The sequence below is a fragment of the Theobroma umbraticum genome, unplaced genomic scaffold (assembly GCF_002168275.2).
Source record: "Theobroma umbraticum cultivar Fairchild unplaced genomic scaffold, ASM216827v3 scaffold_459.0, whole genome shotgun sequence".
In the NCBI taxonomy this organism is placed as follows: Eukaryota; Viridiplantae; Streptophyta; class Magnoliopsida; order Malvales; family Malvaceae; genus Theobroma; species Theobroma umbraticum.
The window spans coordinates 222,904-231,598 of record NW_018397286.1 but is presented as its reverse complement, the minus strand read 5'-3'; positions in this window follow the sequence as shown (position 1 = coordinate 231,598).

The window sequence follows — 8,695 nt, the reverse complement described above, 5'->3', positions numbered from 1 at the left end:
TACCAATGCATATTACTGTCATTCATTGGCACAAAGATCTGAAAAATACGTAATATAAAATTTAAAATAATTAAAAAACAATTACATGAATTAAAATTATTTTTATTAAATATTTATCATTATACTACAATAAACTTATGTATATACAATTTATTTTTTTAAAATTATAATACTGCGTCCATTAAATAAGATAGAATAAAGAAATTCTCTTAACATTACAAAAGAAGTGCCTCTGATCTATTGGATCATATGCCCATAAAAGCCATCAAGGTATACCCCTCCAATACAATATATAAACAAACAAAAACTTACCTAACTCCCAACTTTACAACCATCGAACTTAAATATAAAAAACCTATACCCTTATCCACACACAATCCGTAAATCAATATTAAAGTCTATACACAAAATAAAACAACATCAATAAATCATTGAAGACATCTATCAACACCACCCCATGCCAATTCACAATTTTCATAATGTATGTATCCAAATTTTGATCAATAATATTAGCCAGCATAATAAAATCCAAGTTCAATATTATAAAAACTTGTATTGGACCAAACCACTACAAAACATAAAAATAAATATTGAACAAATTTATGTTACCATTTCACAATTTTGTATGGAACTCGTGTATGGCTGGAGACCTCACTGGTTTAAATCTTTAAAGTCAGTTACTGGATTGCGTAGGATACAAGCCTATTGCATTAGAAAAACCATCATACATATTGCTAGCATACATAATTAATTAAATTATGTAATTAAAATAATTAAAAAAATTATAATATATTTGATAAAAATATTAATGAAATTAATATCTTACCAAAATAAAACATGACATATACCATCTTATCCAAGGGTTTGATTCTTCCTTGGTGTTTAGCATGCATGCATAACCTACCATATTAATTACATTCAACCATTTTTTTTTTAGTCAAAAATTGAGAAAAACTGCAAACATGCCCATATATATAATTAAACCATGATGAAGAATTTAACTTACTGTATCATCAAGCCATTTCCTTGGTTCCAATGTCATCGTCTCAGTCCTAATTGCATATGTATAAATGAAATCAACAATTTTTTCCTCAATACATTAAGAAATAATTAATTAGTAGTTTTTATTTTAAAAAAACAAAATATGAAAAAACTATTAAAACTACTTGTTTGAATGTTTATTCCACACATAGTTGCATATATCGTTTAAATCATCAAGTAGTTTATAAGGTGATGAAACACTTAGACTTCGTGGACAAACCTTTATAATAATATAAATTTCATACAACATTAGTATCCAAAAAAAATTAACAAAATAGGAAAAATGTTATTATCTCAATACCTTTGACTTAGACTTCTTAATTGTATTTTTATGCACTTTCTCCTTAACATTAGGGATTTGATATGGGAAATATTCTTTATTCACCAATGTAGGAGTAAAGGATGTTGCATCCAGTAGATACTCTTTATCACCTTCGCTGGAACGAATTGAAACTATTTCAACATTTTCTAAGGCCTATAAGAATTATTAACATTTTGTAGTGAATTTTGAATAAACTATTTAAAACAAATATTCTTTGCAAAACACTTTGTTAGCAAATAATTCATGCATATCATTCAACTAAAATACATAATTAGTAATTTATATTCATACCTTTATATTTTTCTTTCTAACTATATATCTCTGTAATTTGTCTTTCATAGGAGTAGTTGGAGATGACATATTTTTCTTCAAAGTAGGGTATGAAGATGAAAAACATTTATCATTTTCTGTTGATAGATGATAAAAAGTCAATTCCTTTGGGAACTCTTTAGGTGATTCGTTGGGAAAATCCTGAATAGTATTATAGTTTTTCAAGTTATCATAAGATAAAACAATATTAGATCCTCTTTCCTTGGCTATTGGTGCCTTGGATTAACTATAATTTGAACCATCTACCTTACATAAAGGTTCTTCTCTTGTATGTTCATCTCTTATAGGATTACCACCATGTGATGCAGTGCAAACAAATTTGGGCACACAAAACTCTTTAAATCGAATAGCTTCAATATCAGCCTTTATTGTCGCTATATCATTTTTTAAGCTAACAAAACATATACTCCTATTGCTTCTCTTTTTCTTTCAGCTTTTAATTATTTTTATCATACCCCAATAATTTTTTCAACTTTTCAATTTCACATTTCAAACTCTTATACTCCCATTGTTTTCCATTTTCTGCTTTTAACTATTTTATCATACTCCAACAATCTTCACTTTTCAATTCACACTTCGACTCTCATTCTCCTACTGCTTTTTCTTTTTCTTTCAGTTTTTAATTATTTTTATCATACTCCAACAATCCCTTCAATTTGTCAATTTCATACTTCAAACTCTTAATTTCACTCTTTAATTCCTCTTTATTATCAACACATATACATATATCCTACAAAAATGAGATACAGCATTTTAATTATAGTAAATGACAATTATAACAATGCAAATTAAAGTTATAAATGCATACTTTGATTTGAAAGGATAAATGAGCATCAAATGACAACTTTCTCTCTCACTTCATGTCCATAGTTGGTGTGATGATATATGCCTACAGATTCAACCAATATATATATATATATATATATATATTTCTCAATATGAGAGAATATTTACACTAAAGTATATAAACTTTTATTATAAAAAATATTAATCACATTGACTGAATATTTTTTGGATCGTTAAAATTTTTGATACGGGTCAACCATCCATCAATCTTTTCTTGGTTCCATGCAGCGATCCGAGGTAAAAAATATTGATCATATTTACTATCAAATCGTGCACCAGATATATGATCCAAAAAAATTATCTGTACAAATATCATAAAAGGAAAAAAATACAATATCCAAAATAAATTTTTCATGAAAAATACAATACCATAACACGATGTAAAAAAAAATTATTTAAGCACCTAACTTAAAAAATCAAAACACATCCACATAACCATGTTGTTTTTTCGTCCTTCTACTTCATCCTATTGTGAAAATTTGATATTCCCAATAACAGTATTTCATACACATGCTTCGATAAGTTCATAGTTGTATTACAACTTATATTATGTAGGCAAGATATGTATTTTTTGATGTATAGATAGATGTTGATGGGAAAAGTAAATTGTTGGTCCCAAATAAATGTGCTAGAGGGGGTGAATAGCACTTTTTGACTCTTACTAAATTTGACCTCTAATTGGGGGCAAGTAAAGCTCAATGAAGAGAAATTAAATGCAAGATGAAGGAACAATCTAACAAAGAATGAAATGAAAAATAAAACAAGGAAGACAATACACAAAGATTTATAATGATTCGATCAAATACCTACATCTATTACCTTGATTGTTTAATGAAGGATTTTTCAAACCAAATCACTATAAATGGTGAAAGTCTCAAGCTTTCATCAAGCTTTTACAATGGCTTTTCACAGGCTTAGCCACAACCTTTAACAATGATTTTTTTTTTGGGATCAACTAAAACCCAAAACTAACTTTTCTTAGGCTGTGTTAGAACCTATACACTCAATTAAGCTAATCCAAGCTTGATTAATCCCCTTAGAGTGTCTCGCTTACTCTAAGCAATCAAAGAGAAAAAAAAATACCTATGGTCGCTAACTTGATCTAAATGGTACAAGATGAAGTGCTTGACTCTATTACAAAGATTGGAGTGAAGTGCAGAAAGTATGCAGAGAGTTTTTGGTATTTTTGAGTTCCTTTTAATCTTAAAAGCCTTCATAACTGATTCATGGCCTTTGGGAGTGCCTTATATGCTTGGAAAATTAGCTCTAATGGCTGTTAGACAGATTCTAACTATTGGAAACAGTTTGGAGATAGTTCTAGCCGTTAATCTATCTTCAAGCGTTCAAATTCAAATTTTCAGACAGAATGCTCTTAGTCGACTAACATTGCTACTTAGTTGATTAAGTTGTCTCTATCTCTGAACCCAGTTTCTGGTAATAGGCTCTTAGTCGACTAACATAACTTCTTTGTCGATTAAGTTGTTTCTATCTCTGAACCTAGTTTCTGGTAGTAAGCTCTTAGTCGACTAACAAAACTTCTTAGTGGATTAAGTGTTCTCTGTTTCCTAATCTGCTCTAACTCGCCAACTTCTCTTTTGAGTTTTATTCAATTAACTCCATTGATTATACAACTAAGAGGTTTCTGTTTTATTGGTCAATTGTATCTTCTTATTCTTATGAGTTTTGATATTTGCTTTTGAATGATTAATAAATTATTTAATATTTAAGTTTTGTCCTGCACACTCAAGTAGAAAAGTTAGATGTAGATAAAGAGAATGTTTTATTATCATCAAAAACTAATGGAGCCAACAATCTCTCTTTTTTTGATGACGATAAAACATTCTTTGATTAAATGCACAATGTCTATTTGTTATTTTTGTTTTGCACCGGATTAGAATTTCTCCCCCTGAGTGTGGGCTCTCCCTTAGTATATGCATGATCTTTTCAAGTTATTTTACTATCCAACTTAACAAATCAGCAAGTTTTTTTCTATCTCTTAGAAAGAGTAACAAGCATAAATTTAGACATTTTAACAGAGTATCTTTATGCAAGCTTACAGGACATTAGTGATAAATTGACAGAATATTATTAACATTGTAACTATCTATCATCAGCATCTTGTCAACAGACCATATCCATTCCATAATCAACAGTCATTAACAATCCATCAAACACAAAAGCATAACAGAAATAAATTCAGCATTCAGATATCATCAACAATCGATCACAATTAAAATAATATGTTGTCATGAACAACCTAGCATCATCAAAGTCAAATTTCTAAATCACCCTTAAATTACTTCTACCTTCTCTCCTAAAATAACTTCTACCCTAACCTACTATCTTTCCATTTTTGTCATCAACACAATAAGGATAAATCTAAGAAAAGTTCGAGGGAGTTGATTCATCTGTTCCAAAAAAGATATTGAGGGTTCAGGAGATGTCTGAGGTGAGGATTTTTGTGATAGGGAGTCAGAAGAAGATGTGTTTGAGACTTGGAGTGGATCTTGAGCAGAAGACTTGACTAGAGGTTTGGCTTTTTTAACTAATCTGGAGGACATTCTCCTATTGAGGAACTTAGTCTTGGTTGCCATAGTCTTTCTGCCTTTGCCAGTAGGTTTAGTTTTATCTTATGCAGATACTCTTTTTTTTTTCCAATTTGATCATTTTTCCTTGTAATATGGACAGATTCAGGGGATGCTCTTGCAGATGTTGATTTCTGTGCTTTGCTTTTTGCTGCTTCCTTTTCAACTTTCTCTTCCCTTACCATCTGTTGAAAGACATCCATGATTAAAACTTCCTCAGAGTTTGGTGGGGAGGACTCAGCTTCTTGTGTTTCCTCATACAGTTGAGATCTAATCTATTATGTATTTGCACTATTTTTTTCCTCAGTTTCAGGTTCAAGGATGTGTAGTTTCCTTGCTAAACCAGATTTTGATTCATTGCCTTCAACTCGAAATGTAGGATTTTTAGCAGTTTGTGCTACTGATGTACCTTCAGTTACAGGATCAGAAAATGCTTTTCTTTTTTTTTTCATCAAATTTCTCATTTTTTACAAATTTTCTTTAATTTTTTGGATTCTAGTAGACTAATCAGTGAGTTTTTCATTTATCCTTACCATTATGTTTAAAATCATCTCATTTGAAATCTGTAAGGGAGTTGTTGTTGCTTGCACAAGAGTGGCTTGCTCATCCCTCTGAGTATCCTTGGAAGTCTTGATTAATTTTTCTCCACACAACTTATAACCCATCTTAGGCAAGTTTCCCAAATAATAGCCTGATCTCTACTCTTTACCTGATCCATCTCATATCTGGAACTTTAGATCCCCTTTTTCTTTGCTATAAAAGTAATTATTTTTCCATAAGGTAAATGTATTTTGTCAACTCGACAATTTCCTTTCATCCTTTCTATCATGAATCTTCCTACATTAAAAGGAGAAGCATTAAATGCAAACTGCATCATCCACATATCCTATAGACTCACATAACTAAAGCTGCCACCTCTTTCATGAACTATTGAAGCTATGAAGCAGTGCAATATCCTAGTTTGTGAACTTCTAATAAAACTTGCATAGCTTTTAGAGGAATATCTTTCAGTTTTTCCAATAATTACTTCGTATAATGATGAGGGATCATAATCTTCTGGAATTTCATAACTTCCCATATTACACTCAACATGCAACAATTATCCCGGATCGGAGGCAGTAACCACAAACTCTTTTCCATTCAAAAACACATTCAAACCATCATTCACAAATTCCTCAAGATCATCTAGTTTATTTTCATTCTGTGCAATCTTAACATAGAATTCTTTCACCAGACTGGCACTATAGGTTCTGTTTTTAAAAACACTTAATTTCTTCATCTTCATTTCTTTGAAATATTCTAATAATTCTTTTTTAATTTCTAGAACTTCATTGAAACTGTCCTAGTTGATGAATTTCCCACATAAGATAAGAGCATTTTCAATTTTTCTAAACCTATCTTTATGAATCTTATTTCTAATGTCTCCCTTAAGCACATGGTCTCTAATAAAATGATGTCTAATTTCAATATGCTTTATTCTTGAGTGCTGAACTGGATTTTTTGAGATATTGATTGTACTTGTGTTATCACAAAATATTGGTACATTATGCATAGTCACTCCAAAATCTTTTAATTGTTGTTTAATCCATAAATTTGAGCATAGCAACTACCTAAAGAAATATATTCAGCTTTAGTTGTGAAAAGTGTAACAGAGTTTTATTTCTTACTTGACCAGGACACAAGCATATCTCTTAGAAACTGACATATACCACTAGTGCTCTTTCTATCTATTGTGCTTCCAGCAAAGATTGCATCTGAATATCCTATAAGATTGAAGGATGTTCCTCTAAGATACCATAATTCTAAATTTTATATGTCTAAAAGGTACCTAAAGATTATTTTTACAGCAGTTAAGTGTGACTCTTTGGGTTAAGATTGAAATCGTGCACACAAGCATACACTAAATTGAATATTAGGCATGCTAGTAGTTAAATAGAGCAAAGATCTAATCATACCTTTATAAAGTTTTTGATCAACAATTTTTCCTTTCTCATCTGCATCAAGCTTGATAGAAGGACTAATTGGTGTGCTGATTTATTTCAGTTTCAGCATGTCAAACTTTTTTAGCATGTTTTCAATGTATTTTTCTTGACTAATGAAGATACCTTTCTTACTTTGTTTGATTTGAAGGTCAAGAAAGAATTTCAATTCACCCATTATACTCATTTCGAATTCACCCTGCATTTCTTCAGCAAAGTTCTTACACAAAGCCTCATTAGTAGCACCAAATACAATATCATCTACATAAATTTGAACTACAATTAAATCATTCAAGCATTTTTTAATAAACAATGTTGTATCAATACTTCCTCTAATATACCCTTTCTCAACTAAAAACTTTGAAAGTCTTTCATACTAAGCTCTAGGAGCCTGTTTTAGTTCATATAAAGCCTTTTGTAGTTTGAAAACATAATCAGATTTTTTAAAGTTCTCAAATCCAGGGGGCTGTTTGACATGGACTTCTTCTTGAATAAGACCATTTAAAAATACACTTTTCACATCCATTTAAAATAATTTGAAGTTCATGAAACCAGTAAATGCAAGCAATAATCTTATGGCTTCTATCGTAGCAATAGGAGCAAATGTTTCATCATAGTCAATGCCTCTTTCTTGGTTATATCCTTGAGCCACTAGTCTAGCTTTGTTTCTAATAACATTACCTTGCTTATCTACTTTGTTTTTGAACACCCACTTTGTGCCAACAATTGGGTGATTCCTTAGCTTAGAAACTAGTGTCCATACTCGTTTTCTTTTAAATTGTTCAAGTTTTTTTTGTATGACCAATATCTAGCTTTCTTCTTTTTCTGCCTCTTCAAAGTTCTTAGACTCGATTTGTGAGATGAAAGCTGAGAATTCACATGTTTCTCTAATTCCTCTTATGGTTTTACCACCATGTAAAAGATCACCAATGATCTATTCTTGTGGATGATCTTTGATAAATTTTCAGCTCTTTGGAAGATCAATGTGTTGACCTTCAGTTCTTTGCAGAGTTTCTAAGGGTGGAGGTTTTGCTTATCTTCCAAGTGAATTTTTTTCACTATTTTTCTTCTTTTGTAAGCTCATTTCTTCCATTTGTCTTTCAAAGTCCTCTACATCATTTTCATCAACAAGAGCTTCCTTTTACAAGGCATTAGATTCATCAAAAACTACATGGGTAGATTCTTCAATTGTTAAGTTCTTTGTTAAAAACTCTATAGGCTTTTGAGTTTAAAGTGTATCCTAGAAATATTGCTTCATCACTCTTAGTATCAAACTTTCCTAGAGAATGTTTTCTATTATTCAATACAAAACATTTGCAACCAAAACTCCTAAATTGAGAAATATTTGATTTTCTACCTTTGTACAATTCATATGGGATTTTTGATATCATGGCCCTTATTGATACTCTATTAAGAATGTATGCAACTATATTGACAGTTTCTGCCTAAAACTATTTTGGTAGATTGTTTTCACAAAGCATAGTTTGAGCCATTGCTTTTAAGGTTTGATTTTTTCTTTCACAACCCCATTTTGTTAAGGTGTTCCAAGTATAGAAAAATTGTGATCTAACCCCTTTTCATTACAAAAATTT